Source organism: Apis cerana, linkage group LG6, assembly GCF_029169275.1.
Source record: "Apis cerana isolate GH-2021 linkage group LG6, AcerK_1.0, whole genome shotgun sequence".
In the NCBI taxonomy this organism is placed as follows: domain Eukaryota; kingdom Metazoa; phylum Arthropoda; class Insecta; order Hymenoptera; family Apidae; genus Apis; species Apis cerana.
In genome coordinates, this window is record NC_083857.1 from 6222591 (window position 1) to 6240155 (window position 17565).

Genomic DNA, 17565 nt, shown 5'->3' on the forward strand with positions numbered 1-17565 from the left:
AATTGCGCGTATCTGTTTACAAAAACATTTGCAGTATGTGAAGTATCGAAGGAAAACAAATAGGTACCAACTATAATAAATAATACTATTGCTGCTCGTAACATTCAATAATAAAACACAAATAAAATTTCAGTGAACTTTCTTAAATTCTATAACAAAAAATCAACAACTTGTTTAACAAATCCGCTTATTATTCTAATCTCAAAATTTTTTCAAATTTCCAGAAATTCAATATTCAACAACAACAATACACGCACACACGCGCCTCTTAATTCAATCACATCTGAATCACACTGAAGCTCACACGTCGCGATGATTAATAAAAAGATTGCCATTACCATTACCGTCTCATCATTAACATCCACGATCGAAACGAAAACGGAGGGCAGCCTGTGTTCCGACGGAGGAGAGAAGGAAAAATAAAGAGGGGTTGGAGAGCGAATGGCTCATTGGCCACGCGTTCGCCTGACTACGTTACTCGCGGCGAGGGCCATTTCTTCTCGCTTCGACCCCTGGAACGAGGGTGGAATTCACGGCTTGCAATCACGGCACAGCGGTGTCGGATCGGATGGGGCGGAACGAGGGGGTGGAGAAAGGAAATTTCGAAAGAAAAAACGCGAGGATATCGAAAGAGAAGAAATATCTCGATGTCCCTTAGCCGCGATATCCGGGAAATTGAATAGTGTCCGCGAGATTGAAAGAGGAAATTCGACGAGTTTCGTCACCCCCTCGATACGAATTTTATTTCCCTTTCCTCTCGTGATCGTGACTCGCTCTTCCGTCGTTTCGACTTTCTTATTCCCGCGATGTATTGTCGATGGGTACGTAGAGATTTGAGATGGAAGGAGAGGGAAAATTTTGCGCAAAGAATCGGTGAATCTTTGATGAGAAATCGTGTTTTCATCGGTGTTGGGGATTAATCGGAGAATTTAAGGGTAAGCTTTATTCGATTTTATTAATATATATATATATATATATATAGGAAATGTAATTTTGCGTGTTCGTGGATGCATTCGAGGTTGCGTTGAAAGTTCTCTCCTTTTCCCTTCCTTTTTTTATTATAGAAGAATATTCTTCCGTCTCTTTGAAAGTAGTAAAAATTTATAATTCTCCTTTGACCTACTTGCATATTACAGATTAAGCTTATTTTAGATTCCATTTTAAGAAACTAAATTTTTCAAAGGTAGAAATAAGTTACAAACGGGAAAGATATGCTTCGAAGAAGAGGGAGAAGAAGAAAAATAAGACGAACCGGAAATTTTTCTTCTGCTTTATTTTTTCTTTTCTATTTCAAAATGCAATTACAATCGAATATACGCAAATTTTAAAATATATGAAAATACACAATTTTTCGATATAAAAATTTCTAATAAACTGAAATATCGTTTCGAAAAATTATCAACAAACAAATTCGTCCATCGATAGATTACAAACTACCGAGAAAATTTTCGAGAATTATCGAGAAATCCGTTTGAAAATGACGAGGGCGCATTGTCCCGACTGTCACTAATTATCCGCATTATCTATGCACGGCCAGCAAACGTCGAAAGCATATGTGACTGGTACTTCACGTGCCATCCACTCGACGTGTCGCTGGTTGTTCACGCAACCATCATTGCACAGAAGTTTCCAAAGTATGCACGACCATAACCGCCGGCTATCGTCTCCGATTGTCATCGAGAGTTTGATATACAATTATGTACACGTTTGCTCGAGGATGATGATTTAATCGACCGTCGCTTCTTCTCCCTTTTTGTTACGAGGAACTATGGACGAGGTATTTCACCTATCTTTTTTATTTATTACGCGATAAAACATTGTGGTTTGAGTACTAACATTGAATTTCTTTTCGTAGATCGTTCTCTTCCTTCCCGAGGATGTCGTTTCGCTCGAGGAACAAGTAGATAATTTCTGGATAAATTATTTAAAAACTAAAAGAAATTGCAACAACTATTGCACATACTCAATGAGACTTTTAAAATAAGACACATCTAATTTAATCATTTCCAAGAGATAATCGTCCAATAACGGAGAACTTGACATTACTTAATCTCTAAAAATAATTTAATCACTCCACGTTCCTTTCTCCAATTTTCAAGAAATTAATTAATCATCCACGACTCGTGAAACACTACGTAACAAGACCGTTTACTATCTCGTTTCCGGACAAAACGTTAATCGGAGGAGTGGAATGGAGCGAGGAATGTTCGCGGGTGGATGTAGCACGATGTTGGGCCGGTCGTCGATCGGCAATAAAAAGGATGTATCGTTCGTGTAATCGTAACGAACGAGGGCAATTAAGAGGCGGGACGGTTGCTGAGGCAGCGGACCATTCGAGAAACCGCCATGGAAACGGCATGGAAGGAAACTGCACCGTTATCGGGGAACAGGATTATTCGACAGTTCTGATTACGTAGCCGAGTCCTACGTCCGTTCCACCTCTAAATGTAATTAGCTGTGGACCGCGAAAATTATCTCAAAGTTATCGGATCGTGTTAAGTTTCGCCCTTCGAAACTCGCAGGATCGAAAGTAAAAGGGAGAAAGAAAGAATAAATCGATCGATTAATTTTTTTTTTCGTCTTTCGTTCAAGATTTTTCCCTTCTTTTCTTTTTCTCGTCGGAATTTCGTTAAAAAGTACGGAGCGAAGAGATTTTTTTTGATAAAAGCGACACAATCTAAAAATCCTTTATCGCGCTATTCCCCGAATTTCGATGAAACGACCTGATAAATCGCATTATCGAATACATTCGTGTATTCATATCAAAAGTACGAGAAGAAGGAGGGAGAAAAACAACGGGCCGAATCCTTGAGCGGTTCGAAGGACGTGGGTAACGAACGGCTCGCTGCTCGTTGCTCATATTTTATCGGAATGGGAGTATAATTAGTTGGAATAACCGAAGATATAGCGACACCATTACGCAAGCGGCGCAATAAATGTAAATCAGGCGTCCGCGGAACCGGCAATAATTCCCGGCCCAAAAACAGTGGCGCGTCAACCGGCTCTCTATTATCGTGCTGCTTCCTCGGGGAAAAGGATATAAACCTCCAAGGGCCCGGAAATAATCGGTAGACTCGTCTGCGGTTAAACCCAACAACCCTGAGATGCTGATGCGAAAAATGAGCTACGATCCTTTCTTTTTTTTTACGCGGTGGAAAAGAGAAGAATTTCACGAATTAATTTCGTCAAAATAGCACATACCGGTGATCGATTGGAAAGTTGACGCGAAAAAGTATTATATAAGATGGTAAAATGCGAAAGTTTAAACTTGACAATTTATAACAATTTGGAAATGATGGATTGCGAGTATAAATAACACGTTATGGAAGGAACAGTGAATTAAAACTCAAAACTTCTCGATGCGTACGTATGCAATTCCTCTGAAAAACGCTTTCCTTTCCGTTTACCTTTCACCCTGCGAAAAGGAAACACCCAACACGTTTCTCACCGCAAAGAGAAAGAGAGAGCCCTCTCGTCAAACAGCGCCACATCAAAACGGAGCAGGGACGACTTTCTTAAAAAAAAAAAAAAAAAAGAGAAAAACGCGAAACGATTTAAATGTTAATCGAGCCAATTCAACATCCCCTCGAATTTTCGAGCTTCGAAATGCCTTCCTCGTGAGAGGAATTCCGGACATCCTTCGACTTCTTCCGTGATGGAGGATCATTTCAGCCAGGAGGTTGGCAACATTGGTGACATTCGCGTTCCCTTTGTCATCGTGGACATTAGAACGTGGTGACGCGAGGAGGGGAGAAGAAGAGAGGCCTCTCTCGCGCGAGATTTCGGTGCCAGGATCGGGCTGTTTAAGGTTCAACCGCTTTATATACCCGTGCCACAATGCAATGGTCGTCGTTATGGCCGAGCACCATGGCCATAAAGCGAGCGAGACGTTGATCGCACACAAAGAGGAACGCTATTTCGCCACCCTTAACCCCCTGTTGCTTACTTTTTCCCCAGGCTGTACACCACGGTAACGTGCTCCTTTTTACGTGTTTCCATCTCACTTCGACTCAAGTGTCTCTCCTTCTTTTCTCCTTTTGTCCGCACAACGCATCGGCCTTCGTGTTTGCGTGCGTTTAGTTGATTCTGTTTTATGCTTTGCAATCTCGACATCTTGAAAAGTGTCGAGATTGACAGAAGATCTATTTAGTTTATCGGAACTTGGTAGTCTGATAATAGTATTTAAAGAAAGAAATTGTGAAATGCTTATCAAGGCTGTACTTGTTCATGGCTCATTAATTGCATTACTCTTTTGGCTGGCGACACGAAGAGATTCACAAATAGAGCAATGGAGTATGGGAGGTAGAAGGAAACGACGTGGCAGTCGTAGACGTATAAAATCTTTGGCTTGGATCTTTTATGAATCTCATATAAAGGGTCTGACTGTTTGTTCCATGAACTATTATTATAATGTACTACTATTATAACGATGCTTCTCTTCTTCGTGGTATAAAATTAATGTATGATTACGTCCAAATGACGTAATATTACTTTTTCTTACTGATTTTGTAATATAACGCGGTGAATAGTGAAAGAGAAATAGAAATCTATTCGCTCCTACATTTTTTTATAATTGATTCTTTAAAACATGGATCGTATATATATTTGTAGATTAATATATCAATTATTCCACACTTTTAAAAGTGTGTATAGAATATAACAAGAAGATAGAAATGACTCAAAACAATATTTTTCCAAGAAACGTATTCTCCCCTTTAATTTGGACCACTCGTCGCTCTTCCACCAACTTTCGAATCACCTTACCTTCAAAATTTCTATCTTCTATCTATTTGAAGAGTAAAGTTTCCAGAGACGAGTGATGGTAATATTCAAGCCAAGATAAAGAGAATTTTTCCTCCAACTCACTTTTGACCCACATCTGACCCGAGTAGATACTATAAATACGTCAGAATCGTAGATCAAAAGTTGACCCCACCAGCTTCACTGGCCGAAGATTTAAGAGAAAAAGAAGAAAAAAAAAAAAGGAAAATACCTCATTCCTCGCAAATTCCAAATCCCATTGCACTTTCACGACCGCCATCATTCGATAATCCCGAGGCAAATAAAATTTTCCACGACCGAAAGGAGAAGAGGAAGTGGATCGGCGCGGATCCGATCGACGTCCCGCTCAAGGATGAAACAGGAAGTGCGGCGCGCCGTTACACATGAAATACGATATTCATCGTGGTTTCATCGTGAAACCTATTCGACTGCACGGGATCCCGCGTAAGCCGCGTGTCGGTGGGGGCGAGATTTCGCGTAACAGCGCGGAAATATAACACCTTCATCGTCGGTGACGCGGTAATGCTTGCACCGTAACGTTCACCCATATTTCAGGCTCGAGCGCATTGAATGCAGTTACACGGAAGGCCGGAACACTGCGTGAACGTGCAGGTTTATTCGCCGCTGTAAATCTTGGCAAATCCTCGAAGAATATGGCCGAATTCTATCCGCGATTTCGGGGGAAGGGGGACGTTTGACGTTTCTATTTTGGAAGGGAGGGAGGGAGGAAATCGCAGAGGCGATTTTTTTTAATGGAGTTTCTGGATTTCTGGAAATAAAACCAGGACATGCGAAATGGAAAATGGACACGTTGGGAATTCTTTAATGATATTCAGGTACATTCAACAGGCAGTTGATATTTTATTTGTATTTTTTTTTTTTTATGAAGAATTCTTTAACTTTAGGATGTTTAATATTGATTACGATTTCCAGGCGATTTTTCATAGTGATAATAAAGTAAAATTGATTTTTTTTCTATGTAAATTTAATATTCTTGTGTTAGCTTAAAAATTATTCCGTATATTTTTGCGATATGCATATCAAATAAGCTAAAGATACAAGTGCAACAATATCTTCGGGCTCATAAATTTCTCAACGTCACGATGTGTAACGCGTATACACATGTACACACCTACCACGTATATAGATCGTCCATAATGTAATCAAGCATAATTCACCCGCAGAGTGTCAAGATCTCGACCAAGATGTTGAGCTTTTGCAACACTCGCGACCACAATCCCTGGCAAACGAAATTTCGAAAACTGAAAAACTGAAAATCTTGAAAAAAATTAATCGAAGCACCGCCACATCCCAACGAAAATCCCTAAAAAATCGAAAGAAGAAAGAATTTCACATTAAAATCCTGTGGAATCCTAAAAAAGACGAGGAGGAGGAAGTTTTATACAGCCCCATAATGGCGGCCGTTTTGTCACAATCATCGAGCCGCGACACTGCATGCGACAAGCCGTCGTCACACCCCCATCCTTTCACCGCTAAGCCACCCCACAGGCCTCGCCCACCCCTCTGCCCGACAATCATCGCCACCCCTTCTTCCGTGGTATCGAGAATCCCTCGTGACTGCCACTTGACACTAGACGCTCTTCTGTCTAGTGGGGTGGCTGCATCCGCAACGTTCAAAAAAACCTCCCGGTGTTGCTCCCGCAGTGCACGATGCACCACACAACATCGTGACACGTCGAACCAGACGACGCTTCAGACACCTTTGACCCTGGCTGTCTACGGCTGTCGAACGCTTTGATCGCTTGTCCTTGGATCTGAGAAAGGGGCGTCGAAGGGGGTGGAGAATCGAGGATGAAGGTGAAGGGCGTAGGATTATCGTGATTATCTGGGATTGGTGTTTTAATCTTTTCTTGATTTCTGTCTGTATAAATATTCTTCTTCGCACGATTTGTTAGACAAGCTGTTGCCGATTGGACGAAACAGTTAATCAATAGCAGTATATAAATTCTTTTAACATTCGTGGACGAGAATATATTAAATGAAATTCCGTATGAACGAATTTCCCTGCGATCCATACATAATTCCCCCTCCCCTGGATGATTTATCCCGATGAATGATGCACGCGAATCGCATTCCAAATAAAAATCGTTCAAGATACAATAATTTCTGGAGGGGAATAGGCCACGAAGCGATTTAATAGTCGAATATCGAAAAACGTGGAATAAAGGAGGAGTGCACGCATATCACGTGAGAGGGAAAGAAAAAACTTTTTCTTCTTTTTTTTTCCAGAGAAGACCTCTTACCCTCGATTTTCCTATCCGTAGACGATCGTCGATCGAGGAATTCCCTATTCCTGGGTGAGGCGAGAGCTGGATATATAGGATTCGAGACGTAAAAGCGTCTCTCTTCTCTCCTCCTCTCCCTTCCTCCATTAATAGTATGCATTTATTCGGAGACGCGGAATTAGACCAGGGATTGCGGCCGCAAGCACAAGTGGGCGCTCGCCGTTTGAAAATCGCTGGGCAAGACGCTTTTGAATTATTCAATCTTCCATCGATGGAAAGGCGTCGCCATCTACTTCGCTCTCTTCCTTCTTTTCCTTCTCGCCCTTCCCATCCATGACCGCTTTCTCGCCCTCCTTCAACCCCTCCTCCCCTTGGTGTTGCCAAGCCCGGTTGCTCGACTCTCTTGCGGAAACGATGAACCTAATATTCGAGGAAACTGTCCTTTCTTTTTTCCCGAAAGGATACTTTTGTCGGAAGTTCTTTTAATAAGAGTTAAACTTCTTAAAGATCGAATTCGTATCCTCGATCGAAACCGTGTCGATATGATTCATCGAGGAATTTTTAAAATTTCGTTTCAATTATAATAAATCACAAGAATATGTAGTTAAAGTTGCAATAAAAGTGCAACGTGGAAAATTGTATCATAACTTTCTATTGCATTCCGTTCCCGATTGGACTTAAATTTAAAAAGTGTATTCAAAAGTTTGCACGGATGCAAAATACAGGGCAAATGCATCCATGTTTTAAAAAATAAGAACGCTGTTAAGTAGACAAACATATATATTTTTCATGAAATCATAATTTAATAGATGTATATAGATCTTTTGACAATTTTTTTTTTGAATTTAACTTTAGAAATGGATAACTTTTGTAATCTGTTGTATTTTTAACCGAGCACAAAATTATATTCCACGTTTCCTCAGAATTTTCAACGAGTCATGCTCTCGCATTTATATGTATTTGAATAAATGCTAACGTTGAAAGCTCTTTAAGAAGAAAGTTAGGATTACTGGGGAAACGGTTTTCAAAGCGGCATCAAATTTTAGAATAAACTCTCGTTTGTTTACGTGCTCGGCACGTTTAAGAAAATTTCAAATGTGGTAAGTGAAAGAACATTTGTACGCGCATAAATCATGCACGTAATCGTATTAGGCAAATTTTTTGAATTCGTAATTTTCCGAGCATTCATGCACACGTACCACGAGACACCGAAACGATCTCAGTAATTCATAAAATATTTTGCAACTCCAACCAGTGAAACAACAGTCTTGGAAGAGACTGGCCAACGTGACGTTCATACTAATGCTCCTCTCCCCTTCCCCCACGTTAGAGTGAAATGTATTAAATCTCTCGTGCACGAACTTGTATCGAGACAATCTTTTTTTTTTTTTTGAATTCTAAAAAATTTTAAATTCTACAATCTTATGTCTAAAGTTCTATTGTTTTTACATTTGAATAAATTTATATTAAGTTGAAAGATTTATAACAGAATACAAGATTCGCAATTTGGTGTACATCTTATATGTAAAATTTTAATAAAAGCACGTTAGAATATTTTTCTTTTCTTGGAAAAAGACTAAAATTGACAAGGATCATTTTTTATAACGAATCTCGAATCATTTTTAAATAATTCAACGTGGACTAAAATGAAACTGGTATTCTGAGATATCTGAGGTTAGCTGCGCTTTTAATATTAAGTTTCTCATCCCCCAAAGGAGCACAAAGCTTCCTTGACTTCGTGCGTTAAAGGTCAGATTTTTAACTTTATGGATCGTAAAAGTCAAAACTTCTTTTACATCGAGTTTTCAAGATTCAAATCCAAGTTTAAAGCTTTTAACAAATATTACTTTTTTTTTTCGGTTTTCCATTCGTCTTCTGAACCACCATTTCCCTTTTTTTCGACTTACAACCCCTTCCTTTGTAATATCCGAATCATTTATAAAACTTCGAAGCAATTATCTCACGTTAGAGAAAAATTAATCGAAAAATATAATTTTATAGGAAACTCCTATTCTTCTCTGAAATATAATTGGACGATTTTTCTCCATTCTCCATTACGGAAGCATGCAGAGCGTCCGTAAAAAAAAAAAAGAAAAAAGAAAAAAAAAGCCATCGACCGAGGTGAAACGCCGAGGAGAGATACGAGTCTATCGATTCTACATGTGCAGACGCAGGAAAGAGGAATAAACCCTTCCACGTGTAAATTACAGAACGACAGACTCCACGTCTGCGGGACTATTCTTGTCCACCATGAGGAAGATGCTTCAATAACATATTTCACGGTGACTAGCTCGATAAATGCCGCATCCTCGTCGCTCCCGATATTTACTCGTTACTCGATATAAATCACCATTGTGCAAGAAGTTGATGAAGATTCACACCGATAATATTGGCGCGTCGGTGATTCTACCTTTCGAATTTTTTCCTATCCATCTGTACGAGTATTCATCTTGCCTCCACTTGTCTTTTTTCAAACACGATATAAATAGAATAAAATTAGAATTAATTTTCATAGGAAGGGAAAAAATTATCGATTCGAGTTTTGAAACAACCGAGAATTTAATCCGCCATACGGTTTCTAAACAAAAGTTTTTTGTCGCGATACGACGCTTTAAACCATTCGTATTACGATTAAAATTTATATCTCTTATCTCCATCCTTTCTCGCGTCATAACCACCACCCTTCCCTTAATAAAGTCGTCATTTTTTTTTTCCATCGCTAGATTCTTCCAAGCAAATGCGCATCGCGCCTATAGCTGCGTATCTAACACGCGTGTATGGGGGCAGAAGCGTGCACGGGGGGGTATCAACGGGTCCCATCTATGCGTGAAAAATGACGGTGATATATCAAACCGACGTCATTAATCATCGGCCGTGAGCGGTGTCGTTCCGCGAAATCCTTCGAGCGGAACCGGCGATGCGATGGGAAAAATCATATCCACACCGATCTTCGCGAAAAACCGTCAGATTTCCTCAACGGAGAAAGAACGCCGGGATAGGCGGATGTTAAACGCGAATCGACGCGAGTTTCTCTGCGCGAGAACGCGATAATCGAATCGTAACAAGGGGTGGAAAAGGTATGTTCGAAGGGTGGAGTTGGTGGCGATCGATGAGATTTTTCAGAACCGAAAATGGTTCCTTTATTCGAAATCGTGGAAATGTTTTTTAAAAACAAAGATGATAAATTTCGAGATTTGAAAGTTTCAGCCCTTTCCAGAGATTGATGTTGGATTTTATGGCATTATGGACAGTATACGGGAGGCGAATAGGGATGAACATACCGGGGGATGATTTGAGGTGTTCTTTTAGGGATATTTTCGAGAACGATTTGCGTAATTCTTTCGAATTGAAAGAACGAAAATTTAACAAGTTGTACTATATACTTTTATTCTCTGTGTTTCAAGGATATTTTACTTGAATGAGGTATCAGGGGACGAAGAGATAGACGAGATATATTTTTAAATGCATTTTAAAGAAATTGGAAATATCGCACATTTTAATTGAAATTAATATAATATTTTAAAAGATTATTTGATAGATTTTTAGGGATTTGAAAAAGCTGGATATTTTTTTTTTTTTCGAATTTAAATAGTTCGAAGAACGTTTCATCAACGTGTATCTGCGTTTCATATAGATATTTTTTTCGAGAGTTTCGCGCACCAACGCACAAAATCAATTTCACAAGATTATCTTCGGTTTTTATTAATGTCCCAACGCGGACATTGGTTTTCCAAGGGGTGGAGATATCAGTTGACCAGGGAAAATGGGAAACTATTCTATTAATTTTTCTACATCCACTGAAACAATTTCATTTCCAATTTCAATTCCATTTGGAAAACCGTATGCTATTTTCCGCTCGTTATAAAAACATGCTCAGCCCGCTGCAATTTATATAATAAATATATTGGTACACACTTACTAGTCGCAGATCGAGTCTGCTATCGAGGATGGAACACGTCACTGGTTATCTCACTCGTTCTCACATTTTGAACGAGTTGGAAATGGGAATAAGAAATAATCATTTGCTTGCGTCATTTGCTTGGAAATTAAATTCTTTTGTAATTAGTTTAATTACGTTTCGATGAAATCGCATAAGTACTGCACAAAAATATATTCAATTGCATGATTTTTCATCCTTTATTATTATAGCTTATTATTTCATTACCATTTAAATAAAGAGTGTTTTCGATCATTCGCATTACAGTGTAATAAAACGCGTATATAAAACTAATACGAAGACCAGTGTTACTTCGCGACTCGTTAATATCTATTTATCGTTATCACCAATACTGTGCTAATGTAACTCCGATAATAAAACGGACATCGCTGTATTTTTCGATTTACAAAAGGCAAAAACACAAATCGATTTAATGAATAAACGGTGGTACGCCATCCTATCCCGTTAAAAGGATAAATATTTATTCCAAACAAGAGCCACACAAGCGCGTGGTAATAATAAACAATTAAGCGTAACATTTATAACTGTTTGCGAGCGTTAAATATACAGTCGCGACGTCTATTGAAATCTCGTTACGAACTTTTGTTAAGCGCTGTCAAGCGTTTCCGGCCAAGCTCGGATATCTCGTCGAGAGCGAGATGACGCGCCGCGTGAAATTGTCAAACGAAAACGCCACATTCGCGCGCTGTACATTTCATTAACCGCAATGCATCGCAATTAATGCCGGGCGCTTAACTATTAACGAGACTTGCTTTCGAGTATTAATACAAATTACGCGAAATAATCTCCTCCGTCGATAAACCGGGGCGCGAGAGTTATCGACCGCGTTCTGCGCGTGCGCCGTGAATCGGCGCGCGCCTCGAACGATCAATTCGGCGAGATAATTTGTCCGCGGGCCTCGTTAAAATCCCCACGAGGCGAGGCGCGGCAAATTACGCACGATTTTCCGGCGATCGAACGTGAAAACGGAAACAATGCAATGCAATGCAATGAGAGAATTGTTGGTAGCCGACGTCTCGACGCGGTTTCGTTGAAGGAAAGAGTAACGAGTGAAAACAACCGCGATGGAGAAACGTATTATCCATGTGAAAGACAAACGTGCTATGACGTTTCACGATTTTATTGTACGTCGTTAATGATACCGACGATACGATGCGTGTTCAAAGTACGCGTTGCGGAAGGTTGCACGCGCGATCGTTCGTGCATACACGAGAGAAGCTGTGAAAGAGAAGAAACAAAAAAAAAGGAGATGGGAGAATGGGAAAATCGAGGAGAAAAGGGTGGAGGCGTGAAATCAAAGCGAAACGAGATCGAACAACGAAAAGAGGGAAGAAAGAGGAAGATGGAGAATAATAGAGGAGCGTGGAGAAGGGAGGATAGACAGACGCGTTGATATCATTATAAACGAGCAGACAACCGGATCTCCACTCAATTTGTTTGAGACTCCCTACCATGTAGGATGGGAAACCCCCAAAAAACCCTGGTTTCTCTCCTCCCTTTTTCGACCCAGCTCATTTTGTCATCGTAACACGTTCTCTGGAATCCTTTCGATCACTCCTGAGCGGACGGCCAATATAATAAGGACTGCTGCTTCCCTAACAGATCGAAAGATCTTTCTTAGATCGCGAATTCTTTGATGTCTATTTGGAGTTTGGGTGGTTTGAGAAACGTGATTCTCGTCGCCACTTAAAAATCGTGATTTGCACATTCGACCCTCGATACCAGCTGCCGATCTTGCGATCTTTTCCTTCCTACTGTCACTGGTCTCGAGGATATTTAAAGGCATCATTCGTCGCGCTGTGGGATCTTTTTATCCGGAAACTGATAATGAATAATCCTGTTTGATATCGTGTTTTCAAATGATGACGTTGAAAATAAGATTATTGCATTATCATTATATCAGAGTAAGAGTGAAAGAAAACATTTTAAGTACAATAATTGCAAGGCAATATTCTACATTAATTTAAATCAATTGCCAAATTGAATTGCTTGAAGAATATAATATAAATCTCATATCAATTCTTATCTTTATTCCGTATAATTTAAAATCGAGATACTCTGTGTACGTTTTTTTAACATCTACATACTATCCCCTTAAAACTCCTCTTTTATTACTCAATTCAACATGTCCACGTTGCGCTTGAAATGCATCACGCGCATAAAATATACTCACTCGATGATCACGCGAAACTAACGAATTCCCTTTTCGTATGAACCATCCATACACGCTTGACGCACGTTAAACTACACTCTTTGCTCGAGTTTCACGAAAGCGACTTTAAAAACGATTAGAAAGGCAAACCGTACCACGAATTCATCACGATTAGAGAAATGGATTCCATCCCTCAAGAATTCCATCAACGATCCAAGGGGAACTAGGGCTATTTCGAAGACAACACGCCACGATAATGATCGGCATGCACCTTCTCCCGCGCGCGGATACAACACCCCCTCGGCCAGGAAAAAGAGTAAGGTGGAACGGGATGGGCGGTGTAAAAACGGAGTAAATAAGGGGTATCCCGGCCGTTGTTATCAGATGCCGGTCATGTAAACCGATTCTGGAGATAAAAGTGCGGCGTCCACCAGGCCGGCGTCGTTCAAAGTCCGCGCGGACACGGTGTTGCACACGTACAGAGGGGGAGGTGTAACTGCAGGTGCACAAACACCGACACGTAACGTCAGCTCGCGTAACACGAAATGAATGATGACTCATGCGGCACGCGAGCGATTTCACGTCGTGTTCCCGTATTCTTTGCCAACGGGAGGGGTAAGTGGGGAATAATACGCCGTCATTTGGCCTACGTGCAACAGGGATCTGTACCCCAATCGATACGTTCTCGCGTGTACAAGCAGAAGTCATCTAACTGTCGGCTATTCGTGGGGATTTTACGTTAGAATGAACAATGTTTTCCGATGTAATTCTATATTCAGTAAGATTATAGAAAATGATAGAATATTTAAACTATCGGAGATAACTATCCGTATTTTATTTTTGACTTTTCCGATCGATTGGATCATCCATGTTAATGATTCCATCTATATAGAAAGTGAGATTATTTTATATTTTCGGTAAGTTGTCAAAAATTCGAGATATCGAACACTGAGGTCAGGCATCGTTTTTAAAATTAATACCCATCGTTTTTCATTTCCATTTTTCCCTCCTCTCTTACTTTCCCTCTTGTTCCTCTCCTATCTTCATCATCTTGATCGATCGTTTTCTTCCTTTCCATGGAACGAGATCGTCCAGGCTCACGGTTTTCCACGAAACCATCGGTCTACGTCGCTCGTCACGTGAACATACCGCAACGCGGCCACGCCGATTGTAATTATCACGTTTAATACCTGATTTCTGACTCGACACGGAGGTCGGTCGAGGCCCGCGCCACAACCATCACGAAGAGACGCGCATGATTGACGCGCCAACGCTATATACCCCCGTGGATCGCGTTACACCTACACCCGTTGCTCGAGAGTTTCGACGCATCTTCGTGGGATTTGTGGCAAGCCAGCGAGTAATCTGTCATTCAAAGTATTTGTAGAAACGCCGGCGCCGGTATTCTCGCCACACCGTTGTCTACAGCGTAGCGCGTGCATTGCGCGGATCGTTAAATCGTCGAGATCTGACGTTGTAGGTGTTCGGTAAGGGCGATTTAATCGACTGATATATTTCAAGCTTTAAAATTCGTTCGAATATCGTTTAAATGTAGCAATAATCCGTTTAGTTTCGAGTCAAGTTTCAAGAAATGGAAATAAGTGAACGAGTTATGCAAGTTATGAAATTGTATTCGAATGACGTTTCACGAGGAAAGGAGAGAAAATGTATACTCGTGATACAATTTAATCTCGTGCAGCTAAAAAGCGCCACTCTCTTGCATATCGGAATAACCTGTGACATTCAAAGACGGACGAGAATATATTATTTTTGACGTTTCGACATTTTCTGACAAATGTTCGATCTTGGTGAGTATTTTCCATTTTTTCAGATTTCGTTCCATAAACTCGAACACGACCTCCAGAATTACCATCCCCAATCCAAAAATTTCAGCGAATCGCAAACGGATATAAATATCGACGAAATCCTTTGTCAACGAATAATTAAATCGATGGAAGATGACTAACTCCCTCCCCTTACGAAGAAAGGATCCTGTTCACCGATCCCGTTACAAGACGGAGGCGCGTTACACCCGGGTTTTACCGATAATCTTTCGCCATCTTCGCGCGCATGTCGCCGCGTAATGTCATCACGGCGTATAGCCGACACCGAGGGGTAATTAATTACGAGAACGTTGCCCGACACCGCAACCCAATTAACGTGGCTTCGAGGAAAGTGCTCGTGAGCGAAGCACAATGTAAAAAAAGAAAAAAGAAAGAAAAAAATGGCATAGAAAATGCCTAATGAATGGACGAACGACAATGTACGCTCACTCTAAATTGCAACTCGTTGTGCATTGATCAACGGCGTTAACCCCGAAAACGGAACGTGGGGGATCAATTGGCTATCTTTCTTCCCCGTTCCAGATTTCCTCCCCTCCCTGATTTCACTTTCTGCTCGATGGAAAAATTTTTCGAATAATGGATGGAAGAAAATGTTGTCTTCGAGTTTCGAAGATCCAATTTTAACGAATTGAGAGACGGATCGTGGCAAATATATGAAATAAGTAAGACTCGAGAATATATATGAAGTGAAGGAATTTCTCTATCGAGAAATGATGGTGTGGAAATATTTTGCTGAGATTTTAGATTCTCCCGATTCTGGTTTGCAATATTTTCGTCCTCTGTTAACTAATATCTAAACGCTGTAAAAAAACAAATATCAAATATTATTTAAATCAGGAATTTTATAAAATTTTCAACGAAAAGAAGATTTACAAATGAGTCAAAATAATAATAATAATGAAAATCTGCAGAACAATGCGTTTTTTTATCTCAATTAAATAACGAAAGATCGCCAAAAGGAACGGTTGCAGCTCGAACAAACGATTAAAAGCGGAAAGGGAAGGATCATAGTTCCGATATAGGGGAGAGGCCTTCTTATTGCTATTAACGGAGGAAAGGATCAAAAGGAAGGAGGAGTCGTTTGATGTCGCTATCGGATAAAGGATGAAAAAAAAAGGCGTTCTTTTGATACGGCGTCGCTTAATTACTCGCTCGAAATAATAACTTGACCAATTAAGCGAGAAATGAGGAGGAGAGTGCGTCCTTCAAGAATTTATCGCTCGACGACAAATTTTAAACCGCGCATTCGTAATCGATCGTACGAAATACGCACGTTTCTTTGTTTCGTGAGAAAAAAGAAATTTAGGAAATTTATTTCTCTTTATTTCCCCCATCCAATCGAGAACACGAGTCGTTTCTTTCGCCGCAAGTTCCAACAAGATTTTTCGCGTAAAAGATATGGCAAAGTGTATCCAACTCCGAGGATCGGACTCCGCGCCGGTTAAATAATAATTGGCCGCCGCTGTCAGTCGTCTCACGTGCTAAACTTTATTGGAATTGGATCCGTAATCTCGGCACATTTCCCCAGATGCGGAGAGGGCTCTCTGTCCTCCGCCTAGACAGCTTCTCCTCCACCTTCTCTTGTCCCGGGATAATGCAGCATTACTCGAGAGAGAAACGAATGGCAGGATAGATCCTAATCCTAGACGGCCTATCCTTGGACCTATCCGCGATACCTTTGCCCACGTCTCCGAGGAACAGTTGCTGTTCGAGCTCACTTGCGATAGCAAGAGGGGAAGTTGCTCGATTTCGACTTAACGTCACGTTACCTGTCGCATTAATCTTTCCTTTCGTACGGGATGGCCGCCCCTTCCCATCATCGATTGTTTCGCAGTTTGTAGCTCCCTTTTAGCCGTTTTACGGAAGGGAAAAGGGGGGTTAAATCGCATGAAACGAGATTTTACAAGGTGTCGCGAGAGGATTTTTTTTTCTAAACTTTGGAGGATTATTAGAAGGTTTATTATCGTGCAATAAGGAGGTGGAAAGGGACGCTGTTTCAGATTCTTTTTTTTTACCAGGAGAAAAGAATTTGGTTTGTGGAGTTAATTTAATTTTATAAAGTTAGTTTTGAAGTTGCAGCGGCAAGCATGCTCCTCTCCTTGCAAGGATGGGAAAGGAGCAACAGGTTTATTTGGACGTAAAAATTTAATTTTTATTATATTAAGTATACAACGTAATCTCTGTACAGGGTGTTTTGCAGTCAAAGAGAATAATGGAACGCGTTTCCCTCATAAGCGCGTTTATACAATATATGAATAATAAATACAGTAATTATTTATTGTTACTTCCCCCACGTTTCTCCCACAAATACGAATCCCTCTTCGTCGCGATAATTAAATAATTTTATCAAGTGAGCATTCGTTCATTCCACGATCTGCATATTCACCATAAATTTACATCTATCGTTCTCTATCCTCCAAACTCTTCACTGCCAGATCCGTTGGATTTTCGAAAGGAACGAAAAATCAAAAAGGGGAAGGGTATATAATTTCGCCTGTCCCTTTCCGCCAAATTCATCATCGATCCGAAAGTGTCCGTGGCACACGTGGTTGCGCGAAGGAACACGTCCGACAAGGTTCGGTT

The 17565-nt window shown here is 40.5% G+C and overlaps 1 protein-coding gene across 2 annotated transcripts in view; it reads right to left on the bottom strand.

The window, feature by feature from the left end:
- LOC107998319 (semaphorin-2A) overlaps positions 1-17565 on the bottom strand; it is a 515475-nt gene that overhangs the window by 298638 nt on the left and 199272 nt on the right. The window lies entirely within an intron of this gene.